Below are 23,798 nucleotides of genomic sequence, written 5' to 3'. Positions count from 1 at the left end.
GTATAGTGAATCATGGAATGGTTTGATCTGGAAGCAACTCTTGAGCTTATTGAGTTGCAACCCACCTACCACAGGCGATAGGGATACCTTCCACTAGACCAGGTTGCTCAAAGCCCTCGTCTAAACGAACCTGGCCTAAATCTTTTAGTTAGATTTACTAATCTAAATGATTTTTTAATCTAAATTTTTAAATGTAAATTTTAAATCTCTCAGTTCAATTTACTGCAGGTAATACTGAAATGAATCCCTGCCAGCTCCAGTTTTCTACAGCACAGCCAGGCAGTGTTTGACCCAACAGCATCCACAGCTTTCACCTTCCCTGACATTCCCAGTGTAGCTGCATGGAGCCTGCTCCTGTTCCAGATGCATGAACACCAGGAATTGCCTTAAGAGTCATCAGCTGATTTCACTCCACAATTTTCAGAACCCAGTAATCCAGTGAATCAAACAACTGTTAAAGAAAATCACCTGGCTGTCAAGCATATAAAATCACAAAGAATATACTCCCTGTATGTCTTCCTGCATCCCTTCTCCATGGAGGATTTGAATTCCAAAGCACTTCAGTGCTCAGCCCTCACTCAGACCAAATTTGCCCAGAGATAACTATGCTGCATGTTTAATGTTAATATTGTTCTAAATATAACATCATAACAAGAAATTATTTGGCCATCAGATACGTACTGAATGTGCTCCTTTGGAAAAGGAACTTGTCACTATAGAAAATAGCAGACATAGGGTTACAAAAGTAGAGGAAGACAACAGATGTGCCATACCGTGGCTCATTTGGAATCCATTCCTTTTGCTAGTGAACATATCAATTCATTCTGTGGTAACAAGCAGTTAATTAACAGTCCTTTCCCTCTGCCCCTTTATCTCCCTACTTACTTCTTCTTGACCGAATGCAAGGAATGCTCTGCCCACATCTACACTGCAAACCTCTGCTTTTCCCCCAAAGATTCATTACCAGCTTGCATTCTCCTGCCCTGCTCACCACAAAACAATCTGGCAGCTGTGAGAGAGGCAGCTACAATGAAAAGCTGCTTTTGCAAACTGGTATTTGTCAGCAGCAGCACCGATTCTGGATGCATTAGCTGTTTTTTTTCCTTTGGGAGGACAGTTTCCTTAAACACTGTGCTCTTAGACAAAACAAATACCACATTGTATTCCCAATAATTTTAGGGTAAGAGAATTTAAACTGTGGTGATGGAGGGGATAATGGAAGATCCTGCCAGAGTGGGTCCAGCAGTGTGCTGCAGCCTTCACTGACTGCGTGGGGATGCGGAGCATATGGAGGACAACACACAGGCACCCACCCTCTGTGAGCCTCAAGCGCAGTGTGAGCTTTCACAGGATTCATTCTACTTTAAGTAACAAATTGTACACGGGGGCACATTTTCCACTGTCCCACAGGTGGGTCTACCATTCTGAGGGAAGGGTAATTCCTTATTTTATTACAATATTACTTTTATACGGCTCTTTCAATGAGAAAGCGGATGTAATTCGCTGTTTGCAATCTGGTTTTAGTATCAGTATGAGACATTTCCACAAGTTCCTTGCAGTTCTGTAAATACCAGTGTCCTTAATTTTCCAGCTAAACCCTTGCTAACAGCGATAAAGGCAAAGAAAAAAAAAAAAAAAAAGAACATCTGCTTCAAAGATTTCTAATAGCATAATTCTGTCTTCTTTATTACACACAATAAAGCCTTTCCCAGTTCAGAAAATTTCTTGAGGCCATTTATACATTTTCGGGGAATATCTTTTTAAAAAACTGTAGCTCTGTCAAGATGGCACGTTATTTTCTTGTACAACCACGCCAGAAGAATACTGCTCATGAAACCAGGTGGATGCTGTAACCACCTGCGCAACACTGCTGGAGTAATAAGAGCTGCTTTGATGAACCTGGGACTTTCAGTGCTGGTCACCCTTATTTTACCAGGACTTCTAGTTTAAAAGGAACACAACAGAATTCCCCTTCCGAGATGCTCATGACAGTTGGCATCTGCTGTAGCCTATCACCATAAGAGAAAAAGAGACAAATACTCTTGAATCAGCTAGTAAGGACAGACTTTTCTGCCTCAATAATCTCACCAGAAAACATCACTGCCTGGACACCTGAGGTGGGAGAAATTCCCAAGTCATTGCTGGCAGAGAAACTAAGAGGATGAACTCGGAAGCAGTAACTTCTGCCCACAGTGTAGCTGAGATATTAAAACAACTGAGGGACTTGGATGCCTATCAAGAGCAGCTTACAACTTTCTTTCAAAACTTTGTCTGTTTGTTAGGTTAGATTTAATTTATGTGGCATTTAAGGTGTATTTAATGAGCCTAGGGTTGCTCTTGGGAAGAAAAACACCTAAGAATAAGCAGCAAACTAAGAGAATCGTTCAGATACCTGGGAGCTGGGACAAATGTGGCAGCCATAGGAGCTGAGAAATCATAGAAACATAGAATCAGATAATGGCTTGGATTGGAAAGGATCTCAAAGATCAGACCATCAGTCCCAACCCCCTGCCACAGGCAGGGACACCTTCCACTAGACCAGGTTGCTCAAAGCCCTGTCCAACCTGGCCTTGAACACTGCCAGGGATGGGGCAGCCACAGCTAGGAAGAAAATTAACTCCATCCCAGCTGAAACCAGGACAGGGTACTTCCATTATCACAGTCTCCTTGGTTTTAGTTTATTCAGATTCTAATCAGGGACTGCACACCTCGATGTACCGAAGCATCCTACAGCAGTGACAGATGCTATCAGAACACAAATAAATAGTCCCTGTCTTGAAAAGAGGGATCATGAGAGTCCTCTGCAGTCAGCACAAAACTGGGAGGGAATGAATAAAGACTTGACAGAACAATGCAGGTTTGCCATCACTTAGGGGCCATTTTAAACAATTTACCCATGTAAATTTTTTATACAAATGTCAAAGTTAATTTTGAAGCTAAAGTACCTGAAATTGTCTTTATAGAAGGTATCACAAGTCTGAGCTTTCCATCTCTAGTACTTGTTTATCTTGCTTTATTTCTTCCAAACATATTTCTGTATGGACATTACCTCTGTCTCTACCAACTTCCTCTCTAAGCGTCCAGTTTTGGCTACTACTGGAAACAAGATATTGGACTAAACAGCTTTGTGGGCTAATGCAGGGTGGGTGATAATCTGTTCCAAGATTTCCCCATCATTTTCTTAAATATGTCAGCCAGCTTTTATGAGAAATTACAATAATTCTAATAAAATCTTGACTTTATTGCTATTATTTACTCTTATTAACTATCTCCTACCTGTAGCAAAATCTATGAGATCCAGATGTAACTGAAGTTGCTGTCACATCTATTCTCAGTAATCTTGGCTAAATATGAAAGTAATCTTGTCTAAAAATAAGAAATAAGAAAAAGATTAGTCACTGCTATTTTGTGTCAACAGTTTTCTGAGTAGGAAAATCAATCATTACACGTTCTGAAGAAAAGCACAATTAAACCTAAGTAATTATTGGCTTGTCTTCTGTCAGACTTGGTTGATGAAGGTCCAGAACAAAACCAGGATAATTCTGAGACCTCAGGAGTCTAAAACCTCATAAATAAAAGGAACTAAATCTTGAGAGTTTTTGCTGTGCTGGACAATGACCCTGGAAAGGGACTTTTACAAAAAAGCAGCAGTAAACAACATTTTACCAACTGCCTTCCGCTCTAAACAGTTCTCCTATCTAGGATTGCTGACGTGTGGCAAAGCAACATCATTTATTTGCTTCCACCAGAGTACAGACTTGGAAATGCAAAGCTCAGGAAATGCATCTGTACTTGAGGGTTGGGGGCTGTCACAGCAGCCAAGAAAAAATAAAAAGAACAGAAAAAATAAAAAGAAAGAAAAAAAGAACAAAAAAAGGAATGCAGGAATGCTGCTCTGTCAATCAGATCTGGAACTGATGAGTTTGAAGCTGAAGATTGGCCCCCAAAATTCCAACATTTGAAAAATGCCACTGGCCCTCAGGAAGAACAATTACGCTCTTATCTCGAGCCAGATAAAGATTTCGAGCAGCTGAAGTTCAGTGTATCTGTGTCAGAAGTGTAGCATAACATTTTCTACCACTAGTCAACGTCTCGTGTGTAAGAACCACTGTGGATATCCCATATGACAAGACAAGACAGTATTTCTCAGGTGCACTGATTAGCACTGTAATAAATGTCAGTACTTGTTTAATTCTCAAATAATAATGCCTGGAATTAATTTACTTTTTAATCAGAGTTACAATTAATCCATCAGTTTCTTTGCTATTTTTTCTAAAATTGTAGCTATCGTATTTACAGGGCTACCAACAGCACAGCTCTATATTTGCCAACTCTGAACCTGGGTTTTGCTCTATAACCTGAGAATTCCTAAACTAGTAAGATTCTGTAACAGATATTATCAGTCTTTTTGACATTGCTAAAGGAAGGCCACCGTCAGCCCAGGCTGTGTTTCTTTGTGCAAAAAGAGTTACAAAGATTTATGAGTAAGGCTGGACCAACACATGAAGGTAGGCACAAAGCAAAGAATATATTAGATATATTAGACATATTCAATAGATGAAACTGAAAAATCATATTGACATTACGCTACCGAGTGGCTGACCCTAGTCTTTAATGATTATGATGATTACTACTGTTATTATTGCTATTACTATTATTATTACTATCACTATTACTATTATTTTTTTTACAGGCATGCTGATGGAATTTTAAGGAGAGATTTACAGGAAAACAGATAGTTTTGTGGATGTTAAGTAACTGTTAACACAAAGCATTTCCAGGTGCCGGGCTGGACGGCACTGCAGTTGAGACCTTGATATCACAAGAGAGATTTGCTTATAGTTAAACAGAGGGACTGTAACAAAGCAACCAAATCCATAGGGAACCCCAGCTCAGTTTATTAACTGCAAAACCCCACCATAAATGATAAATAGCATCTGATGAAACACAACTGCGTAAAACTGTAAAACTAAAACCACCTCAGTGTGCATGACAGTCCTTTTATCAGATAAGGTGTCAGCTGGAAAAAGCAATAAAGTGAGCACAATTCCTTTTTCTGGGAACTGCTTTATTTCTTGTACAGCAGTTTAGGAAGTACAAGTCATTGGAATTCATCAGCACTGTTTGCTTCTCACAAGACACACACTATTAGCGCTTTTCTACTCAGTACTTCCATGTGAGAAAGACGTTGACCATGAAGTGCAATCTGATTTAACATAATTCTTGCTGACAACTGCGCAGCATTATCACAGAAGCAAAGAAATGCCTTTGCAAATATCTGGAAGTCCAGTGGGAGACTCCCATGAATAACCATGTACAAACTAATTCTAACTAAACAAATCTCTTTCCATTCTAGCATATCAGGAAGGATTCAAAGAAACAGAAATACAACCTGCTTTTCTCACATCATATCCCTAGAAGAACCATGTCAATACATTTGGATAATAGCACAGTAACTTTACCTGCTCTGTCTTAGCTTCAGTTCTCGTGAGACCATAAAGATTCCTCCAAAGTGTACTCAGGACTGAAGTTACCCACAGTAAATACTATCCCCAGCTGTCAGCAGTGGCACCCTGTTGTCCCAGAAGGACAAATGCTGTGATGGTTTGAGGTGACAGAAGCGAGGTTGTGCCTCCAGAATATATTCGTTTGTTCCTCTTATGACAACTGACTTAAGAAAAGAGATTACTTCTCCCTTGCCACTCTAGAACACAAGTGTACCTGCTGGTGACCATAAGTAACTCTATATACTGGGTTTTCTTTTTCAGAAATTACTCCCAGGGAGATTATGGTTGGATGTAAAAGACAATTTTTCATCATGAGAACAATCAGCAATTGGAATAATTTACCCAGGGAAGTGGTGAGTCCTGAATGTCAGACACTGTTAAGACTCAGCTGGACAGGGTGCTGGGGCATCTAGCCTAGGTCACGCTTTGCCAAGAAGGGTTGGATCAGATGATTCTTGAGGTCCCTTCCAACCTGGGATTCTAGGATTCCACGATTCTGTGAAGTCTACTCACTGTGGCAAAGTGATGATTGGTTCTCAATGACCCAAAGGAAGAGCCGAGTGGGGAGAGAAGGTTCAAGGGAGCAAGGAAATGGTTAGTGTCCTCCCTCGGTGAAAGAGGATAAAGCCATTTTATTATATGCAAAGTGTTCTATATTGATAATACTTTTTTTTTTTCTCCCATGCATTGCAAAGCTTCAAAAAGTAACAATAAAGAGGGAAGATACCATTTACTGAGTCAAAGATTTAGAGCCCACTCCTGCATGGCTATTTTCAAACTGTTCCTACAGTTCACATCCCACAGATCTTCAAGAATGTAGTTAGATGCCCTGATACAGAGCTGTTTGGCCCCACTTATATTAGTAAATGAAATGGTGCCAGGGAGTCTTCCAATATCATGGAAAAGGATCATCTGCATGTTTAAACTGTTAGCAGACCCTCATGCAGTTTTGTCCCAAGCCAAATAGCCTTCTCACAGACAATTCCTGGGAGTAGTTTGGGAGTTAACAGGAGTCAGAAATGACTCCCAATTAGGAGTTCAGATGTGGCCATGCTCTTCTGGATGGTAAGAGATTAATAGCATGGATATGATGGTTCAGAGCCAGCTGGCTTCACCGGCAAAGAATACTCAGGAACATTCTAATTAACAGTATATGCAGTACTATGACTGATTGAGGGTTTATTCCTTTGACTTTGCACCTCCAGTTTTATCTCTGATATCAAAGCCACACAGTGTTTAATCAGAAAGCTGTCAGAGTCTGGTGTTTGATCAGCAGCAATGATCCAGGCAAACCCCTCATATTAGTGGTAGCAGACAGGGAACTGACAACCTCAAGCTGTTGATTTGTGGCACTGCTTGATCACCCTGTCCCCATCACCTTGAAGCTGGCTCCTCCAATTGGGTATTTCAGATGACAGAATCGTTGAGATTGTAAGGGACCTCTCGAGATCACCATCTCTCACCTCCCTGCTCAAGCTGGATCGGCCAAAGCTGGTTGCCCAGTCAGGTTCCAAATATGTCCAAGGATGGAGACTCCACCACTCCTCTGAGTAACCTATGTGAGTGTTCAACTACCTTCACACACTTCATCCAAAATCGGGCAGCCTTTCCTTTTCACATCAGAGGTTTTGACCTGATCTAGGACGATCTGCAGAAATCAGATTTTGCACCAAGGTGCTAACTAAAATTCAAGAACTTGGACTCTAATCCTTTTGGGTCCCTTCCAATTTGAGATATTCTATAATTTTAAACTCACGCATGCTCAGGAGGCAAGTGGTGAGCAAGCAGCAGAAAAGACCAGAACATACAAAGTTCATGCACTTTGTAATGGCTTTTCAGGCCTGACACAAGCACTGGCTGTTATCTATCCAAAACAGGTATACATTAAAGAATGTCTGAAAGTGAAAGCTTTAACCCATGCTAGGCAAGAGAACATAGCTTCCAAGAAGACAGTGATATGGATTTCAGAATTCTGTACAAATGGCAAGAACTGTGGGGCAGTCAACGTGCAGAACACAGGTTAAGTACAATACAGACATACATTAAATTAAAAGAGGAGAGCTGGTATAAGCAGACAGGGATATTGCAGAATACTGTGGGATACTGAAGCTCCAAAATTGCTCTTAATCCAGTCTCTGCCCAGCCTGTATTTGTGCTTGGGATTGGCCCCACCAAGGTGTAGGGCCTTGCACTTGGCCTTGTCAAACCCCATCAGGTTGGCACAGGCCCACCTCTCAAGGTCCCTCTGGATGACAGAGACAGTCCACAAAGCTACTTTTAAATAATATTAGGTGAAAATGATTTTAGAGTTCTTACTTAAACACTGCCTTTGCTGTTCCACTGCATATGTCTGAAGAGTTCAACAATTTCTTGAAACACTTCTGGAAGTTAATTGGGTCAGATACCTACATGCTTCAAAATTCATCACATCTGACGTTAGTAGGTCATAATACACACTCGGTAACAGTGAGCACTGGATGGGTAAATTTCCTGTCCAATGTTCTCTCTACTGAACAGTTTTGTTCTACTATTTAAGAGACTAATTCTTTTACTGTTATTCATATTGCTGTATGAACTTCTACCCTCTAAGTACTCAAAAACTATCATTAATTAGGCGGAAATGAAAGAATTATTTCTTTTGTGTAGTGTATTATATATAACCAAAACCATAAATAAAGCCCATTATTTATTATTCAAATCTAAATAACGATCTCCTGCTGCCTTTTCCCTCTGACTACAGGCCTGATTAAGTAGTATATAAGATCAATGTACTTGTTCAATAGGAGACACTGAAGGCAGGACAATGAAGAAAAGGAAAACCTACTTAAAAATGCAATAGCTGATAAGGAGAAATAAAAGTTCACAACAGAAAGCAAAGAATGGGGTGCTAGAGTTACCCTTTGTCACAGGACTAACATACTGGGGACACAGGCTTCAGCTTGGGAAAACGACTGTGAAGTGCACGAGGGTCCATGGCAGTCAGCTGAAGCATCCCTGGTGTAGTGCTGGAGCAAACCAGCCACATGCAATAACCATGTGCAAAAGCAGGAGAGCGGTTGCTGGGAAGCGGGGGGTTTCTGTTGCACTTGGCTCCATATAAAAACTGAAGGAATTACATGTAGTTTTAAGAACTACAACTCAAGAGAGGCGGAAAAGCAGGGACGGTTCAGCAAAAAAATGCAGGAACAACTAAGAGCTGGAAAACACTCTTTTCACAGAGAGAACTGTAATTCCAAACCTCATAGTAGCAGAAAATTATGTGGTGATTTCATGGTAACCTACATGTAAATTCATTTTTAATAAAACCACACTGCAGTAGACAAGCAAGGATATAACAAAATCCAAGGAGCAGAAGCCACAATTGAAGGGCACCGAAACACATGAACTACATGCCACATGGCTGTGGCAAGCTCTTCAGATTGGAAACTTTAATGCTTTTTATAATATACCTGTTTTTTTTGGTTAGTATTTTCTACTTTGCACAGGAAGTAGTTCAAATAAACCTTCTGATCTCTGTTGTATTTGTGGTTGAGGTTAAACCTCTGTGATGACTTACACAAACTCCTGAATTAGGAAATAATTGTAGTAACATCTGTGTATATGTGTTGAGCTCTTCTGCCCAAAAACATGAGGGAAAAACCTCACAGCAGGAAAAGCTTTGGAAACCTTTGCTTGTCAAATATATATTGTGGTATCTTACAATGACTGAAGACAAATCTGTGACATGAGAAAATCCATCAGACACAAACATAAGAATTACCAGCCAAATCCAAGACAAAATTCAGAATTACACACCAGCAGGCAGCTGCAGCCCGTGCTCTCCAACAGGTTATGGCCTGCAAGAGAGCAGGTCCCTTCAAAACAGCCTGTCAGCACCACACGTTACTTGTTCCTTTTCCTACTCTGTTGTCCTTTCTCTTTGCGTAATACACTGCACAATAAAACCTCAGAAAGTCTGAATTTGCACAGTCACACAATCAGGTCTGAACAGCGCAGTGGGAAGACGCTGCAGAGCATGTGAAGCAGACCTCAGAAATAAAATCACTGTATTTTAAGAAGGGGCTTTTATTTTTCTTTTTGACTTTTACTTCCGTTTGCCCATCTACACATGCCAGGCCTCCAGCTCTGCTCGCAGCTATCTTTGCCATGCCACAGAACTCACACACAACAACTCTGGCCAACACCAAGCAGCTAGAAGATGCAGCCCTTGGGCAGCTGACTTTGAATCCTGCACTGTGCATGGCTCAGCTGGACCTGAGGATCAAACCCAAGGTTTGATTTCTCTTGGCAGGAGGATTTGGGAGCAGTATTTCAAAATGCTGACTGCCCTCCAGATGTAGGCTGAAAACAAAGCTGGGACACTACTTACACCTGGAAACAGAGTAGGGTTTCTGGATTCTTTTGTAGGAGAATATTTGATATAAAATACATATTTCTTAGAGGTACTATGCAAACCAGAAATAAATCTCTCCTTAGTGGGTTTTGTGGTTTTTTAAATCTTGAGTAGGAGTTTGGATTAAGAAACAAGAAACTTCCTCCTCCCCTTCTCCAGGAAGTTTTTTACTCTACATTAGGGAACCCTGATAATTAAAATACATTGCTACAAGAAAAATTGAGAGCCTGTTGAATTGTTGGAGTTCTGTTTCAAAGTTGAAACTCTTTCAGATTAGATTTCTTCGGTTTCAAATAAAAAGAGCATTCTGCTGCTGAGGACTTGGAATGTGAGATCTTGCAAAAGGACCAGTTCAACTCTTGGTGCCAGCAACACAACAGTTTCTCCAGTGAGTGCGTGCAGATCCTATGCCATTGGTGTTGCATGAGCCACAGCAGAACATGACTCACTGTTCTGCAAAATAATGGCTGCATCAAACTAAAGGGAGTAAAAGCCTATAAATACTTATTTTTGTCAGTGAATAGATACAGCTGCACCGGCACTGGAAGCAATGAATACATGAATGGAAACAAAGTCTAACGCACAGACTCGGAGGACACAGCACTGTGTTATCTTCATGGCAATGAGCAGGTCATGCATAAGAAATGTCAGAAACAGAAAACAGACATTTAAAAGTGCAACAAATTTAGCTCTAATTCATCCAAAGGAGATTTGTTGCTGTTGAAACAGCTAAACCACACTTGGGGATTATTACATGATGCAGCTTTTCAAAACAACAGCTGGCTTGTCTTTGCCAGAGGTGAACTGGTTTACGAAACCATGTCCTCAGGAGCAGCCCCAGAGCAGGTGCAAGATTTATATATACAGCTGCATCCAACATAAACTACGCTGGCTTTGTGCACAGCTCCCAAACGAGTGTAGACATGGCCACAGGGCAATGAAAAATTCATATAGCTTCTTACCTCATCTCTGTTCTATGCAAGGGCTTAGTTTATATCACTGGGGAGCCAGGGGAAGCACCTAGTCAGGTTTGGTCTTGAGCTTTGATGTAACCTTTGAGATTTCCCTGAATAAAACACCAAAAAATTCCAAATTTCCCAGAAGTGTGAAACTGTTACCTGTTAGTTCTACTGTTACACACACACAGAAGAAAGCATATTTAAAGACTCAGTCAAGAAGAGAGATCTAAGTTTCTGGTGCTTACTCAGTATCTTTTCTGAGCAGGGAACAAAAAGCCCCAAATAGGGTTAACCTGAATTTGCAGGTTATGAAACCAATGAACTGTGCAGATGAAACAAACTTGAGAATTGGAACATGTTCACAGCTGTCCCTAAAGGGCAGACAGAGAACCAGATGTAAAGTTCCCTGTAGCACTTCACCTGTTCCCTAAGGTACCCAGATTATGATACTGTTTAAATAGTTCTAAAGAATGATTGCATTGTAATTAAAATAATGCATCTGACTGCAGTTTCAGAAGGCACTGAGCACTTGCTCTGCACAAACTTTGGTCAAATTCCAAGCATGAGAGGACTGTCAGCAGTTCCTTACCATAACATGCTACTTTCGGACAGTGTATTTATAAGAAAAAAACAGGAATTCTGTAAAAAGTAGCTACTACCACTTCTCCAGTGAGAGCACCTAGGACAAATATATCCATGGGTATGCTAAGCCAACATCTTTTTTTCCTATAAAAAGGGAACATAACAACTGTAATATTAAATTGGACCTTACCACATCATTCTGATGCAAATCATGTGAGCAACTTTCGTGAAAATATGCATTTCTATATTACAGAGTAATTCCTCCTTTGTTCTCTTTGTTATTTTAAACAGTAGAAAATAGCCAATTCCTGTTCTTATCCTATTCACGAGCATTTTGAAGTACAAGGGATGAGAAATGTGGTCTCTGCTTCCCTTTCAAATGTGGAGTTAAGTTTTCTACGTGCCTTTACAGAGCTTTTACATCTGTTTTTTAACTGTGACTAATTTTCCTAATGGCACTTAGTATTTAAGCAGCCAAAAGCTATCCTGAAGGAAGGGAAGGCAGGAAAAATAATTAAAAAACACATAATTCAACAACAATTTAGGTTAAAAAGGTATAATCCAGAAATAGCAGCCTAAATATTTGCCAAAGGGAAACAATTCAGACATGTTTGGATATGACGGGGTTTTACTCCCTGACTCCTTACCGAGGCAGGGATAACAACCTCCCATCATTCACTGCCCCGTGCCCGGCTGAGGGAACTCAAGGACTTTGTCTTTGTGCCTGGTCCTCCAGAAAACTGCAAATTCAGGTTATTTTAGCAGCAGGAATGACAAACAGACTGCTTTAGATTTACTGGTTTGCTGTAATTAAAAAAAGAGTTTAAGGTGTTTACTTCTGTTAAAATGATCGGAAACAATTAAAACATGTCAAGAAGTTAAAAACCAATAAGAAACCTGAAAATATATACAGATATCTGAGGCTTTATGTAAAAAGTATATCAATCCCTGAGCACTGTAACAAACCCTAGGGAAAATATACGCAATGTATTGTTTCTGAGCAATTCCTGTTTACTATATATTGGCCAATATATTTGTATGCAACATCTCCTAACAAAAACATTAAAGAGCATTCTTCAGCTGTCTGCTATCTCTAGCATGTAAATGGTATAGCAGTAGCTGTTCAGAGACATTGACACAAATGTGAGTTCATTATTATGCCTGCTTATTTCCAGTAATTTGCAGTATTACTTATCATGACAAAACATCACAGTAAATTCTGCCATTTTCCACTAAAATGTCCCACGGGTATGAATGCTTGATTAATAATAAACCTTATTGTAAACAAGGCATCAAGTGAGATATTACTTCATCATGACTTTGTTCTTGCCCTGTTCTGTAATGACTAACAGGAACGATAGAAGTGCAGCATACATTGAGTGCCCCAGCCCAGGCTGCTCAGCAGCCACCCCGTGCCATGTCCCTCTCTGAGCTGTTCCTACGACCCACTCACAACAACCAGAAACAAATACAACCTGAGAGCACCTCCACGCTCCTGCTCCTCACTGGCATTCCCGTAAAAGCTCCACACAAAAAAAACAGGTGACATTTCAAATACCATTCAGAGAAGTTAACTCTGCCACGACAATACACTGCTGCATCCTGGCCGCATGTGAAGACCGGGGAACGTTTTCATGATAAAGCAGGAAAATGGTAAGGAATGTAAATCCAGCGAACCTTTGTGGCTGTGGCGGATGCCGGTCCGGTCCTCCACCAAGCTGGCATCCCGAGGCGTGCGCGGCATCCCGGCGCGCTGCATGGCGCCGTCTCTAAGGAAACGGAGCCGCCACGTGACCCAGCATCTCCTCGGAGAGGTACATTATCCAACAAAATGTTTTTAGGTTGGGTAAGGCTGTTAAGGGTGAATTGTCCTGCTACAAAAAAGGGCTGAGGATTATCTTGGTTTTAATTAATTTTTTTAAAATCTAACCCATTTTGTTCTGTTTGAAGGCAAAGGGACAGATGACCAGGCAGAAGCAGCACACCAAAACATATGTGAAGTTTTTAACAAACAAGGAACACTGTATATTTAACTAGATTCTTCCCCTTGAATAAATTAATATAAAATTAAGCCAGGTTGGATGGGGCATTGAGCAACCTGCTCTAGTGGAAAGTGTCCCTGCTCATGGCAGGGGGGCTGGAACTAGATGAGCTTTAAGGTCTCCTCCAAACCAAACCACTCGTAATTCTACAATGATTCCATAAAGAGTGAAAAACCTGCTCTTCAAAATACAATATTCATCAGGAGAAACATAAGCATAACAAAGGGAACACCCAGACTGAGATTAAAACGTTGGCTTTTAGGGGGAGAATATTGTTGTGGTTCTCTAATGAGACCACTCACGGCCGGCTATGGCTCATCCCACATGGATTAAAGGGAGTGCAGAATGGTTTCTCTCCTTTGTAAAATTCTAGGTCCCCAGTTATTCGCCATATAGACATTTGTGATTTTAAAGCCTTCAGAGGGACAGAGTTCTTCTTGTATCAGCAGGATCCCAGGCTTCAGCAGCATCAGTACATCTCAGACTTTAATCCTTGCAGCATTAGTAACTGATCTGCTAACTGTATCAAGGGGTGCAGAAGATCCACTGACACTGCATTCTCCACAGCACTGAGGAAGGAAGGAAAGGGAAAAGCAAAAAGCAAAAGAAGAAAAGGGAAAGAGGGAAGGGGAAAGAGGGAAAGGGAAAGAGGGAAAAAAAATAGGGCAGCAGAAAGGAAGGAACAGAAAAAAAGACTGACTAGAATAGAACCATAGATCAGACCAATATACACACGCTAAAATGCAAACTCCTGTACATTTTCAACTAAAAGAAAGAATAATATGATTCCTAAATTGTAAGTGTAAGAGGGATTATGCACCAATAATCTGACCACCTGCATGTAAAAAGCACACAAAAAATGAAATTTCACTTGTTTACTCCAACAAACAGACAAGTTATTTAGGTTTGTCTAAAGCCTAATTTCAATAAGTTGGGATCTAGGTTATCAAAGAGAAAAGGTCACAGCAACTTCTCTTTGTTGTTCATTCCATTACTATTATTACTATTATTCCATTGATCATAAAGGGTAGACTCTTAACTGAAATTTGGCTTCAGCAACAGTAGCTTAAGGGTTGAAAAAAGTCTCAGCTCCTTTTTCAAGTATAAAAGGAGTTATAACTAACATTCCATATTCTGCCCCTGAATAACAGCATTATTTCCAGAACCACAACTGTGAATATAAGTATTATTAGGTGTTAAATTATTATTAAATAAATATTGATAGTATCCCATAGTTTGGGATTAGATACTTGATAACAGAATTACAGAATGGTTTGGGTTGAAAGGGACCTTCAAGCTCATCTAGTTCCAATGCCCTACCATGGGCAGGGACACCTTCCACTAGACCAGACTGCTCCAAGCCTCATCCAATGCAGCCTTGAACACTGCCAGGGATGGGGCAGCCACAGCTTCTCTGGGCAATCTGCGCCAGGGCCTCACCTAAAGAATCTACTAGTAATATTTAATGTTAGTATTAGAATTTAATATTAAATAAACAGTAATTACAGTAATTAATAACAACAATTATTAAATTGTTTTAAATAATATATGATACTATTAATATATTGATATTTCACAATGATAGTAATCTAATAATTAGTATTAAAATACATTCTTAAAATATGAGTATCAATCTAACATTTAAATCTACTAATATTGCATTCCCAAGGAACAGGAAAGAGCTGCTTACTAATACTGTAAAAAGATCATTACAAGGTTGATGTGCCATAGGAATAAAAAAGAATTCAAAATAAACAAACAGAATTATACCACCACCACTTGGAGGTTGCTACTCATTTTGTTTATCATAACCTCTACCAGCCTGGAATCAAGAAGAGATTTCTCTCAGCCAGCAAAACCCGAATGTACTGCAGCCTACCACAGAAACAAAGAATAAAAATTCAAAATAAAGAAAAATTCTGTTCTGTCACGGAGAAAAAGGACAGCTGCAGTCAAACCAAGAGTATCGTGCAGCCTTCCTACTCTGAACTCTTCTATTACAAGAGTGGCTTCAGGAAAAATAAAGCCCCTGGCAGATATCCGCAACCTTTACATGGCCACTGGGCTGTGGGGGATGCTGGTCCCCAGAGCTAACGGCTGCAACCACATCTGGGGGGAGCTGCTGCAGAAAATACAGACACCTGCCTCCTTTACTGGGATATGAGGAGTATTCAGTGTGGCAGGTGGTGCATTCAAATGCAAACCCTACCAGAATACCTAAATCAAGGAAAACATCCATTTTGAACATGTTTAAATGTATACCCTTCTATGAGAAAAGACGACATCTGTCTGCTGTTATACGTATTTACATTTTTTAAATGTATATTTATGTAATTTTAGTAAAAAAATGCCTATAACGTGACAGGAACACAAGCCATTCCTCCGCAGTGACAGAATGAGCATGAATGAAGCCATCATACTCCAGAAAAATAAATTCATACCAAATGCTTCTGCAGCTCTGAGGAAAGCAGCAATTTTCAAACACTGCTAACAGATAAAAATGACAGATTCTAAGACCTCACAACTGTGTGCAAGCACCTAATGAGTGACAATGATTAAGATGCGCTTTTCAGAGTCTCACATCACCTTCCTCAGCCTTATTCCAATCGTGGGGGTATCAGTGCAAGTGCGGAAGGAGGTGGGCTGAGCTGGAGGCCCCTGCTGCAGAATATGCTGCTCACTCCCATGTAGGTGGTGTGCTGCTGGTGTTTGCACACAAGGTACCAGGAAGCACACTTGGCCACAGTGGAGAAGGCTGAGCTCTTCTTTAACCTGTTGGATGTTGGACTCTTTGCTCAGTGGGAGGCACGTGTTCCAGTAGAAAGGGTGCCCATGAAGCATGGGGACTGAAATCACTTCCAGTACAAAGTTCAGAGTAAAAACATTACAAAGTGGACAACATATACTTATGAATTTGTAGACACACCTCACAGACCCACTTATTTGTGTGTGCGTACATACAGACACACATTAACGCAACAAGAAAACTGCTGAGCTCCCAGCACAAAAGGCAAGATTCTCATTGCTGTTCCCAATTATGACCCATACCAATAGGGGAGAAAGGTACTTGCATACATTGAGGTTCTCCTTTCTTTACCTAACTCCCACTTCAGATGGGAGAGAATTCTCTCAATTACTCAATTTATCTTTTTTCCTACCCAATAAACCCAAAACTGTAACAGGTTGCTGTATCTCCTGTTCCTGGTAATCCAAGGGAATTGTCTGTCTGTAATAACGAAAGCAGCCTTGGGGAGAAGGACTTGGGGGTGTTGGTCAATGAGAAGCTCCCCATGACCCAGCAGTGTGTGCTTGAGCCCAGAAACCAACCGTGTCCTGGGCTGCATCACCAGCAGTGTGACCAGCAGGTCGAGGGAGGGGATTCTCCCCCTCTGCTCCACTCTCATGAGACCCCCGCCTGCACTTCTGTGCTCAGCTCTGGGGCCCCAACATAAGAAGGATGTGGAGCTGTTGGAGTGAGTCCAGGGGAGGCCACGAAGATGCTCCAAGGGCTGGTGTATATATGCTATGGAGACAGGCTGAGAGAGCTGGGCTTGTTCAGCCTGGAGAAGAGAAGACTCTGCAGAGACATTAGAGCAGCTTCCAGTGCCTAAAGGGACTGCCTAGTCCCATTAGGATCAGCTCAGGGACCACAGCACTGACCCTCCTCCACCCCAAAAACTGACCATTAACCTCCAGCTTTTGCTTCCCTAACCTTTAACACTTTTCAGTAGGTCAAAAGACCCTTCTTCCAATCACAGAATAGTTAGGGTTAGGAAGGACCTTTAGACTATCTAGCTCCAACCCCCCTGCTAACTTTGTTTCTTGAATAGCCTTTGACAAATTATCCCTTCAAAGGCTTTTTGAAAATTCAAATATATGAAATCAATTGGATTCCCTTTATCCATGGTCCTCCACCAGGAACCGTTACTCTCACAGAAGTCCAGTTATTGAGTGAGGCTGGATTGATTTCCTTAAGAGGAGCTGGAAACCCTAAATAACATCTCATATAAAATTTATTTTAAAATAGGGTGGGGTTGGGCTCCTGAGGGTTACCATGCAGGAAACAACTCTGAAGCTTTGGTTTGCTCTGCAACCAATGGGCACGTCTGGCAGTTATGTACAATTAATCAAAATTAAACACAGCATTATTTTTCTTGCTAAGAGAATTGTTTTTCAAGATATATTTTAAATAGTGCATTCTAAAAGGACAAAAGGATGTGGAGTAATGTGCGAGTTAAGACATTAACTCGATAGCCAAAGATCACACAGTAGCCACAGCTGAATGATGCCTGGGGAAACACGATGCCCAAGATCCAGGGGTCAGCATCACCCACTTCATGTTCCCCTCATGCCACTCTCCTGGGGACAGAGCTCTAGGGCCGCTCGTAAGAGCATCATCTTTAGCCACAGAACACCTCAGGTGTGCTACACCTTGGACAATGAGGAGTCTCAGCACCACTAAATCTCAGAGATTTTTGCGACTGCAAGAAGAAGGAAGGATTTCCACCAAAAGCAACCTCACAAAATCAGCTAATGAGGTTTTAGCCCCACTGTTAGAAGCAACAGGCAGCCTGGCCCAAGGGACTGCCAGTTTTGTAAGCAGATCAGTATTCGGCAATCTACAGTTTTCAGTTTTCCAGTAAAGCTGTCCTTAGAGCAGATAAAGGAATACGATTTGTGACAGGTCAATGTGCTCTACAGGGTTTTTAGCTGAAACAATGAGAGAGACCCAAATAATTGCTGCCTGAGAAAGTATTTGTGGGTGAGAGAAGGGTACTATCAATAAATAGGTTTTGAACAGTAAAACAAGATAAAACCTCTGGCAACATATATCTGATGGTCCAAAGTCACTTCTGTAACCTGCAAACCGGTATTCTTACCATACCTCTTCACAAAGATGGCCCCAAATTTATGTTCATGTGCAAAGGCAAATCATATACACATTATCATTGCAAAATTTCTGGGAGTAAATATATTCAGTGTCAACTCTAAATCACTTCCCAAATCAGTCTGGCAGAGAACAAAAAGCTCACTGTGATTTCTTACAGGCTGCAGGTGATGCAGAACCACGCTTCATTTCAAATACAGTAATTTGTGCCTTTCTCAAAGAGTTAAACCTATTGTCCTCTAAACCAAGGTAAATCTATGAAGTGTCATTTCACTAGAAAGGACATCTAATTCAAATTCTAACTTAATGTGACCTGTAAATAAAATATTGTAGCAAGGAAGAACAAGAAGTCAGGCCATTAGCAGTTTTCCCCATTCAAGCCCCACTGCTGCATCGCACTTGCATCCTAAAGACAAGTTGTACTTTCTTAGCAGCTATGTCACACTGTGTACCACATAGGCAATGTATATGCTGGCCAGCACGTCAGCCACATCATCTCTTGTGCAGGCAGAGCATAGTATTTCTCCTTCTTGGTTGTACTGAAGTACAGTGTAAGTACTACTGAGGCCATTATACATCCTCTCATTGCCTGGCAGCTCTCCAAAGGGCTGAGCCAAGACCTGACGGCAGCACCCACGCCCACACTCACTGGTGGGAATGTGGAGGCAGCCTTGCCATGGTGCTGCAAATCCCAGGGTACCATGTGAGCGTGGCTACCTCAGCCAGGGATGGTGATGGATCTGTGGATCCACAGCCTCAGCAGCCTGCTTTAGTCGTGACATGGCTGGCCAGTTGAGCCACAACTGATCACAAAACCCACATGCCTCCAGCTTCCCTGCTGCGATGGCAACTTCTATACATCAGAGATTACTGCTCCTCACGGTATCAGCCTTGGCTCGCTGCAAGGCATGCACATGTAAGCAAAATATGGCCCCTAATGTTATTTATTGCCAGCCCTGCCAGCAGGAGCATGAATGCTGTGAATCCCTACAAATGCCTTCTCATCCCATTTTCCTTCTCTGCTGAAGGCTTAAAGAAGCATCTCCACTCCTCTAACACAACAGAGTTGATTTGAAGTAATACATAGTCCCTTATGGCTCTGCATTTCTGACCCCTGGAAAGCCCCGTAGCAAACAGACTCCCTTTCTGTGAGCCACTGGAGTGGGACATAGGTTTCCTCTTCAGCTGTCACTCATTAGCACAAACCCACCTTCACTGGTGTCACACTGATCACCCCTAGCTGTGCAGAGGAACGGCTGCAGAGGTGATACGTGCCACGTTCATCTGCCTCTTCCGTGATGACACTGACTGCTTGCAGCAAGGAGAGCGGAGCAGCTCAGGGCAGCAGCAGCAGCTGCTACAGCAGAGTGTGACGCAGCCCATCTGTCACCGCAGCAGTGGCCGACTGGGTTTAGCAACAGCATGGGAACAGCCCAGCGCTGCAGTGATCGCTGCAGGACCACACCAGAAGTGGGATCTTGTGCCTATTTTGATTAAGAACAGTATATTTTATGTCCTGTGCAACAGGGTTGTGACACTGAAAGCACCCATCTCAGATAGCATCTTAAAATGAAGGCTTTGATGGGAGAGCTTTGCGCTGATGGGTCTAGAGCCAGGGGAAAATGATCCTGTTACAACCTGAAATAACACTGCAGTGAGGAAAAACTTGGAATGATTTCTCCTGGGAAAACTGATCCATGTTAAATATAATCTCTGCTTTACCAACCAAAAAGAGTTTTTTAATGCCTTACACTCCCACCCTCCCCATCATAGAGATTTAATTCATTAAAAAAGGGGGAGCCCTTGGAGCCTGGGGGTTCCAGCAAATTAATTCAGAAAACTGACTCCTTAAAGAGTATGATTCATGCAGAATTACTCTCTAGCAGCCAGGAAACTCCCACCTACAAACAGCTCACAATCTAGAGGAGAATGCAGGGAGAGGGATAAAGGGAAAAGAAGCAGAATACACCAAAATAGCAGCATTTCCATTTTTCATATTACTGATCCAGCCCAGCTGCAGGAATGCAGGTAGAGAGGGGCGAGGTAGTTTCAGAAACACTTATTTTTGGAAATATAAGTAAAGCAAATCTGTAATTGCCTTATAGAGCATATCTACGGTGCTTTAGCAGTGGAGTCTAAAATTACTGACTCTGACTCTACACAAAAGTTTTTGTATGCACTTTTCCTATCTCATAAAGCTGTAAGGAAACACTGCAGTAACTGAGCTTCTGTCAAACACAGAATATAAGACTGACTGGAATTCTTACTTTATTTAAAAATAATCTCCCCTTGGTTTTAAAGTTTCACTGGTGGAAATTCCACTGCTACTTCTGATTTTGGTTATCTAGTCATCAAAAGCAGCACCACCAGCAGGTCAAAGGAGGTGATCCTGTCCCTCAACTCTGCTCTTGTGAGACCCCACTTGGAGTATTGTGCTGGTGTCCTCAACATAAGAAGGACATGGAGCTTTTGGAGCAAGTCCAGAGGAGGCTACAAAGAAGATCTGGGGACTGGAGCACCTCCTGTAGGAAGACAGGCTGAGAAAGTTGGGGCTGTTCAGCCTGGAGAAGAGAAGCTGCATGGAGACCACACAGCAGCCTTCCAATATCTGAAGGGGGCCTATAGGGATGCTGGGGAGGGACTCTTCATCAGGGACTGTAGTGACAGGACATAGGCTAATGGGTTTACATTTAAACAGGGAAAGTTCAGGAGGTTGGATATAAGGAAGAAGTTCGTTACTGTGAGGGTGGTGAGGCACTGGAATGGGCTGCCCAGAGAAGTTGTGAATGCTCCATCCCTGGTGGTAGTGTTCAAGGCTGGGGTGGACAGAGTCTTGAGCAATATGGTCTAGTGTAAGAAGTCCCTGCCCATGGCAGGGGGTTGGAACAAGATGATCGTAGGGTTCTTTCCAATCCAAACCATTCTAGGATTCTATAATTCTAACAATTATTTACTTACATTCACTATTAAAAATACAGCTCTTATTTTTATTCGGAATGTGTCTAGCTTCAGCTGTTGGTCTGAGCCTTTTGTTAAGCCTATCTGCTAAAGCACCCTGGGATTACATTTAATTTCTCTAGGATAGATATTTTTAGTAATATCATTCCTTAACCTCTGTGTGTTACCCTTGCACTAGTGGAGCCTTTCGATGTAAAGCTATGCATCTTCCCATACCTATTTCCAGTTCTTTAATAATTTTCATCAACCTTCTCAAACCCTTTAGCCTTTCAACACCTGGCTTGATTACAGGTGCGATAAGGGCAGCATTTTCTGCCCAGGGCCCTGTCACCACCCAGTACAGAGGGTCACCTCTTCTCCTGGCACGCAGGTCCTGTGAGCATCCTTGGTTACGAAATTGCCCGGACATCACACATTCAACCAAGTGCATACCATGCCCTCCAAATGTTTTTCAAGTCATTCTGCACAGCTTACTGTCCTTTTCATTGCCAGTCCACCAATATTTTTCTCATTTGCCCATCCAGCCTATCAGCAATGACTGTACACTTTTTCCTCTTGGTCATGGAAACCAACGTTAAGAGCACAGAAACAAGGCTTGAACAGTGCAGGACTCGGCTTGAGAACATCCCTACTCAGTGACCTTTCTTTCCCACTCGTATTGAGTGCAATAAGCAAAACAACTCTTTTTCCAATCTTCTGTCTATGTGCTGTATTGATTATTATTTTCCAAATTATTCAATGCTCATATTAAATGCATTATGCCAACAATATCGCTTTATTAATCAAAACTAATCTCATAAAAAAAAATACAAGCTGAGTCTGACTACACCACATTGCCCAAAGCCTATGCTTGATTGGCAGGAATTACCTTTTTATTTACTGATCAACAAAATATCTACTGCTCTGTTGTTTTATTCACCATCCAAGCCCTGTTGGTAAATACAACATGTCAGAGATTGCCCTGTTTGACTCCATTCCCTACACACCCCCCTCGCTGCCTTGGAAAAAGAAATGAGATCATATGAATTCTCTTCCAGTGCTCCAAGACATATTAACAACCAGCAGTAAGTATCCAAATTAAGAAATTCTTTCAAAATGCAGTTTGGGCCATGAACATAGGCAGTGCAGTCATACATCCTTTTGCATTATCTCTGGAAGGCAGAATTGCTCTGTCACTACACTGCACAGCTGCAGCCCCCTGCCAGACCAAAACCTGGAAATCATTCCCCAGTAACTTGTAAACCATCAGTTTACATTCTTCACTATCAGTTGTTGTGTTTTCTCCTTCCCTTGATGACTAAAGCTGTTTTTTCTTCCCTTCCAAGCCTTCTTTCCCTGGAACATTCGGCCACGTATCCTTAAACTGCTCCTAGTTATTAATATTTTAGTTTATTTACTCAGCTGAAGTTGGTTCCAGCTTTGTGAGACAATCTCTTCCAAAGCCCGTGTTAGATGCTGATGCATAACTTGTTTACATGAAACAAATGTAATCAAGTCATGACCACTGACACCTAAACGGTGACTCATTGTGGCCCTAAGTGATTCCTCTTTATGAGTTAAGTTCTATTAAAAAAAATCACCACTGGCTATGTTACTTTTCACACTTAAAAAAATAGGGGGGAGGGAGATTGTCTGCTCTTAAACAAAAAAAAATAAATTTTTTATTTGTTTTACATTGTATCTCTTATACAGAAAACTCTAAAGGTTATCACTTCTATAAAAAAAACAGTAGGTCTTTTTTGTCCTATGTTAATTATATTTTCATCATAGAATGGCTTCGTAGGAAGGGACCTTTAAACTCATCCAGATCCAAACCCCCCTCCCACAGGCAGGGACACCTTCCACTAGACCAGGTTGCTCCAAGTCCTGTCCAACCTCGCCTTGAACACTGCCAGTGACAGGGCAGCCACAGCTTCTCTGGGCACCCTGTTCCAGGGCCTCACCACCCTCACAGAGAACAACTTCGTCTTAGAATCTCATCTAAGTCTGTCCTCTGGCAGTTTAAAGCCATTCCCTGTGTCCTGTCACCACATGCCCTTGTAAATGTCCCTCACCAGATATCTTGTCAGCCCCCTTAAGGTATTACTTAAGGACACAGTAAGGTCTCCCTGGAGCCCTCATTATATTAATGTGATTTAGTGTATGACATAAATAATTTACTTACATTATTTTTACATCAGACCATTATTGGTTGTTCCTGGAGTTGCCCTTGTAGTATTAGGCAGAATTTCCCAATACTTTGGTTTCTTAGGGCACTTTTTTTTTTTTAAATTAAAGTTGGCAGCATTAGCAGATGTATCCAAGTTGTCCTGCTGTTGCCAGGAGTATCCAGGCTGCAGTCCCAGTGACTGCAGAGGATGTTGCACCATACCCCTACCCCACATGTCCCCAGGGCCATATGCTCCTGCAAGGCTACCCAGTGTGCCTTACAGCTCCCTTCTGCCCAGTAGAACCCCACTAGCATCTCCC

At 41.6% G+C, this 23,798-nt stretch overlaps 1 protein-coding gene across 12 annotated transcripts in view; it reads right to left on the bottom strand.

Moving 5' to 3' along the window:
* The window catches only part of DTNB (dystrobrevin beta), a 197,085-nt gene that overhangs the window by 110,075 nt on the left and 63,212 nt on the right, over positions 1 to 23,798 (bottom strand). The gene's annotated exons all lie outside the window — the stretch shown is intronic.

This window comes from Pezoporus wallicus, unplaced genomic scaffold (genome assembly GCF_028554395.1).
Source record: "Pezoporus wallicus isolate ANWC-B61680 ecotype Strahan unplaced genomic scaffold, APGP_CSIRO_Pwel_v1 contig_7265, whole genome shotgun sequence".
In the NCBI taxonomy this organism is placed as follows: Eukaryota; Metazoa; Chordata; class Aves; order Psittaciformes; family Psittacidae; genus Pezoporus; species Pezoporus wallicus.
The sequence above is the reverse complement of the archived record's forward strand: the minus strand, read 5'-3'. Positions and strand labels throughout refer to the sequence as shown.